This window comes from Buceros rhinoceros, unplaced genomic scaffold (assembly GCF_000710305.1).
Source record: "Buceros rhinoceros silvestris isolate BGI_N320 unplaced genomic scaffold, ASM71030v1 scaffold13483, whole genome shotgun sequence".
Lineage (NCBI taxonomy): Eukaryota > Metazoa > Chordata > Aves > Bucerotiformes > Bucerotidae > Buceros > Buceros rhinoceros.
The window spans coordinates 53,057-58,750 of record NW_010401933.1 but is presented as its reverse complement, the minus strand read 5'-3'; the positions used below and the strand labels follow the sequence as shown (position 1 = coordinate 58,750).

The following is a 5,694-nucleotide window of genomic DNA, read 5'->3' as shown; positions in this document are numbered from 1 at the left end:
GAGGTTAACAGGAAGGAGGCAGGCTAGGCGCTGCCTGCCAGCTCCCGACCCCGCTTTGGGGTGGGGAGCAGCTGGGAGCTGCAAGAGCAGCATGAAAATCGCCATATAAGGCCAAGAGAAGCCGGCTCCAGCCTGCGGCGCAGCCCGACCGGGCTCGCTCTGCTCCAGCACACGCTCCCTGGATGGGTGCTGGTGGAGACAGGGCGGTGGATGAGATGCGTGGCCCCAAACTTGCTGCTTGGGTAACCCTGGCACAGGTGCTACCCGTGTCTCACTGAGGTGAGGCTGGGTGGGAGAGGAGCCCCAGGATGCTCATGGCCAGCTTGAGGCCAGTTTGCCAGCAGCCTGTGGCCAGCTCACGGCCTCACTCAGTGTTTAGCCTCGCTGTCTGTGGACATAAACACCCAGCTCCGCTTAAAAGCAGCCTCTGGCTGAACTCTCCTGCTGAGCCCCTGCACTTCACCCCCTCCCCATACTGGTCCCAGGGAAGAAAATTCCATCACCCTGGCGAAAGCGGAGCTGATGTTGCTTTATCTCCTGGTAGAGGCTCGGGAGGGATCTGCGGGGGCCCAGCGTGCAGGGACAAGCATGTGTGGGGCTTGCTGACCCATCCTCTGAACCCACCTCCCCGACCTGGTACTTTGGAGTGGATTATCTGGGGCTGTGGGAAGATCCTCCAGCAAAACAAATTTCAGGAGCCGGCTGTTGGTGCCTGTGATGAACAAGCAGGAACCAACAGTGGGGAAATGTGTGACAGGGAAGTGTTATGGCATTTATCCACCCAGGAGGGGGTTTGTGCGTCCCTGGCTGACACCAGGGCCCCCTCCTTGCGCTGGCATGGGGTGGCTGCTGGCAGCGCTGTGAGCCAGGTTTGCTGCCACTGCAGAGCCACACCATCGCGTGCCAAGGCCACATCTGCGGAGCAACGCTTGTGCCTCTGTCTGTGAACGGGGTGATGGCTTTTGGCTGGCTGGGGAGTGCAGGCGGCAGTGAGATTTGGGGGCATCTTCCCCTGTTTCTTTCACAGAATGTGTGTGCAGGGGGATTCGTGCTGCTTGATAAATCCATTGCGTTCACTTGTCCAGAATAAAAACCTGCTTTTCTATTACCTAGTTATTAACTGAGCAAGCTGCAGGTTGCTTAGTGGCTCAGTGAGCAGTTGCTGCTGCTACGGGGAGGCTACAGGTGGGAAAGGTGTTCTCAGGCTGCCAAGGAAAGATGCTTGGATGGCATGGGGAGAGCTGAGACCTGCATGGGGATAGCAGGGATGAGGGAGCACTTCTGCTTGCAGGAAGGTGCAGGATGGAGAAGCACAACCTTCTGCTCCGTTTTGATGGGTGATTGCTCCAGTCCATCCCGTTGCAGAGCCCACAGAGGTCGTTGCCAAGAGCCTTTGTCTAATTTAATAAATCTAGGATGCTCAGCCTGTTAGACGATCTATAAGTGTAATGAAATCTGCCCGCTGCAGAGCTCCGGTCATGCTGTGGCTGTACCGATAGCCTCGTGCCTAGTGCCAGGAAGCCTGAAAAGCTCATTAAAGCCCTGCTGCTTTGCCAGCCCCGCTCGCCTGGTGCCTGGGTGGCTCAGGGCACTGGCAGCCTGAGCACCGCAACAGCAGCACCCAGCCGAGCCAGCCCTCTGTGTGGACGGTGTGTCCCCAGGGAGGCTGTGCACAGTTGAAAAGGCAGCTCCCTGTGATATCTCGAGGAGTTGGTGCTTTCTTGCTGATTGCCTCTAGGTGGGAATGGTGGAGGTGGCACTGGTGTGGGCTCCCAGTACCACACTGGTACTGACAGCTGCCTGACCAAGCTGCATTGTTGCCCTCACCCAGGGCATGGTTGTCTCCGTGATGCTCTGATGTGCCCATGTGATGGGGCAGTGGAGTCTCGCTCCCTCCTACGCCACGAGCCCAGCTCAGATCCCACTTGCATCCTGCATCGAGTACCGTGATCAGCCGAGCCCGGGCACCAGGGATGGGTGAAGCTCTTGACAAACACAGCAGCTGCCTTTGCAGAGTACTCCAGAGTGCTGCAAATGAGCAGTGCGCTCCTCGGCAGCCACCCTCATGAATATTTTAGCTTGGAGAATTAACATTTGTCAAGAAGCATTTATGAAGGCAGCGTGGATGTCTCTTCCCCAGGTGCTGCAGGCTCACTGCTGCTCCGGGCTGGTGCTGGCAGCCAGGGCAGAGCCAGCCGGAGCCCAAGCGCTTCCCGTGCAGCGTCGCGGCCGAACGGGACGGCAGAGCTATGATCTCCCCCCTGGGACAGCCGGGCCCTGCTGCCAAGGCAACCATCCCGCCATGCGAGATAGACAAATGGTTGTGGGATGAGGTTTTTTTTTTTTTTTCCTTCCTCTCCTGGTTCTTGGCAGAAAGTAAAATGTCCCTTTTGTTTGGTTTCCTCCTCCCCCTGCCCCATTGCCTTTCTTTAAAGGTTGTGTTCCAAATTTCACCAACCCACATTGTGTAATAGCCCTGGAGAACGACGTGGGGCACTGGCTGTCTCCCACTGTGTCCATGGCAGAGCCGCTTGACCGTGGGGTTACCTGCTCAGAAAACATCTGAGTAGAGATGCTGAGCAGAGCTCTGTTGTGTTTCAGATTGAGCTCCTATGATGCACATGTGTTAGAAGTGATGGGAAAGTAGAAATTTGGAATTTTTTTTTTATCAAAATAGTCCTGTATTTCTACCTTTGCCCTGCAAAACCTTATGGAAAGGAGGAACACTTGCAGATAAACCTGGATGATGTACAAGATCAGCCCTTGTGCCTGGGACTTCATTGGCCACGGAGCATCCAGCACTGCGCATCCTCCTGCCGCAGCACCTGGGTCTCACCAGTAATGCTCGGCTTGGAATTTCTTCTTTCAGGCTTCTAGGAAGTCCCCATTCTCTCTTTGGCTCCTTTCTGCTGTCCATCTGAAGGTCCCTGCATCTCTTCTGGAGATTGTGAATGTGGCGAGCACAGCGTGACCTGTGTCCTGGGCACCTGGGAAGGGAGAAGAAGAGGAGGAGGAGAGTGTACTTTAGGCTTTGTGTAGTATGGAGGGGAACACTAGGAGCATGTGTGCGTGTAAATATGGATCTCTCATACCAGAGGGAAACAGCGGTGTGATTGTTTCTTGGCTCTGGTTCCTGTGCTGGTACTGGCAGCGTGGTGAGCTGTAGCTGCTCATACAGTGAGGGTGCTGACTCCTTGCGCAGGCACGTGGCAAGGGGTGGTGGTCTGCTCCGGGACGGAAGTGGCTGGTGGCACGGAGGAGAGCTGCTCCTTGTGGTGGTGCCCATAATGGTATCCTCTGCTGGTGCTCTTTCCCAGTTAAAAGACACTCTCAGGCACCAGATCCAGTCACAGGGTAGCTGTGTGCTCCCTGACAGCAGCTTGGGAAATAGCAAAGACAGGGCCCGTGCCTGGGGATGGGGCTGACCCCGAGGTGGGGACCAGCAGAAGCCAGTAGCTGGAGCTGGTGGCTGAGCCTGAGCATCTGCTCCTGCCTCACCCGGAGGCGAAGCCTCCCTGTGGCCCTGGGGTCCGATGCTGAGTTCAACCTTGAATCAAAGCATCTGCTTGTCAAAGGGCAGGTTGAAGTCCCAGCCTTGTCATTGTTTTGGCGTCTGGGCTGTGTGACACCTCCCTGCTTTTGCATTTATTTATTCCCTCCCAGTTGCTGGAGCCACCCAGCCTTCACCTGGCCTGGGGCCAGCGTGGGGACCAGCTCTGCTTGCCCTTCACTGGGGATCCCCAGCCCTGAGAAACCCTCCAGGGCAGAAATGAGCGCTCAAAATGGGGGAAGGGGTCCCTGCGTCTTTGTCCTCTGCTGCAGAGCCTCTCCCATCTCCCCTGCTCCAACACCTCCACCCTGTGTTTGGCCCGTGAGGGTTGTCTCTGTTCTGGCTCCGTGGGGCGAGCAGCCATGTGCCATTGCTGGCTCCTCCGCCGAGGTTCCCCAGCTAGTTTTGAGGGGCTCCTGGGGTGCAGCGCTGCCTGACTCCGCTCCTTTTCCTCGGTGGAGTTTGTGTGCACATTTCCACCCAGCACCATTTGTGTTTCGCTTTGCTTAAAGAGCCTGCGCTGCCTCAAAGGAAGGAAATTAATGGTGTAAAGGAATTTACATCCCGAGCGAGCGAGGCAGCTGGTCCGTCAGGTTTCATCTGCTGCCGAGAGGTGTTGGAGTGCTGTAGGGTGGAGGGTTCATCCCTGAAGCCCGTCTTGTCCCCGGTCGCAGGGACAAGGAGGGGACGGTCCTGGCTTTGCTCGCAGATCCTCTCCTGGTGTCCCAGCTCCGAGGGGCGGTGGATGGCGTGGACTTGCGCCACAGGCGACGACACAAGGAGGGGACGGTCCTGGCTTTGCTCGCAGATCCTCTCCTGGTGTCCCAGCTCCGAGGGGCGGTGGTGGACGGGGACTCGCGCATCAGGCTGCGCGAGATGCCAGTGTTCACCCTTGCAAGGAGGGGTGTGTGGCAAAACCACTTCACAGGGCCAGCCCGGCGGTGTGGGGACCCCAAACCAGCTCCTCCACTCTGGGCACGCTTGGGTCAGGGGTGGGTGTGAGTAGTGGGGGAAACCGCCCTGAACGCTGCTATAGGGTTAAAGAGGGAGGAGAGCAGGCGGGTTTTGCAGGGAGCCATCTCCTCCTCTCCTGTGCCAGATTCCTCCGGGGCCTCCCAGGGAGTCGAGGGGTGCCTGTGGCAAGAGGGACTGAGTGGCCCAGGATCCCCGTGAGGGACTGGAGCTTCCTCCTGGAGCCACCTTCACCCCCTTTTTCCAGCTGTCCTAGTTTCGTTCCCTGGTGCAGAAATGCTGTGGGTGGGGAAGGGGGTCCGGCCCAGACCTTACAGTCTTGGAGGCCTTGGCTGTGCCAAAGGCCAGCGAGACAAAAACGTTTCTAAGACTCCACTTGGAGCAGGAGAAAGTTTTTCCATTGGGTTTTTATAGCTCCCGGAAAGCGGGGCTTTATTTTTGTTGTCCAAGACAAAAAATCCTCTTAGCTGACTCCCTGCGGCGGTGCAGAGCAGGTGGGTGCTGGGGGTCTGGGCTCAGCTCTGCTTTCCCTCCCTCCCTCCGTCCCGTGGGGTCTGTGGATGCTGATGCTGCTTTCCATGATGGAAAGGAGGAGATTTTGGTGTCCCTGATGTATGACCGGTCCCGTTCATGTGCTTGTACTGCTGCAGCGCCCGTGATGGCTCCGTGCCACCCCTGGGCTATTGTACGGGACACAGCTGCAGGGAAAGTCCTTTTCCTGGGGAAGGGGCTATTTCCCATGGCCCGCAGCTGTGTAAACTGGGGTCCTCAGGGGGGCTGATCAGGATTTCCAGGGGTCATGGGGTGGGGTCATCGAGGTCTCCACGGTCACCCCTTCTTTGCATGGCACAGGCTGCTTTTGGAGGGGTTTTACTGGCAGAGGAGCTTGTTTCCATGGTAAAAACCTTAACAGCATCTGCCAAAAATCTGTCTCCCCGTTGGCCCGGCCATCTGGAGGACACAGGGAAGCTTTGGCTGGGTGGGGAGGTGGCTGCAGGCCGCTTTGGGTGCTCCTGTGGTGCTGTTGGCAGCTCAGAGGGGTCCCTCCACCTGGTCTTTTATGCCCCAGGTTCAGGTTCGTGCAGGGAGCTCCCCAGTGTCACTGAACCTGGTGGGGCACAGACAGGCTGGGGATGGGGGAGACACGGCCTGGGGGCTCCGGGGGGGAGGGG

The 5,694-nt window shown here is 57.8% G+C and overlaps 1 protein-coding gene across 1 annotated transcript in view; it reads left to right on the top strand.

Moving 5' to 3' along the window:
• LOC104490210 (myosin phosphatase Rho-interacting protein-like) overlaps positions 1 to 5,694 on the top strand; it is a 63,783-nt gene that overhangs the window by 16,232 nt on the left and 41,857 nt on the right.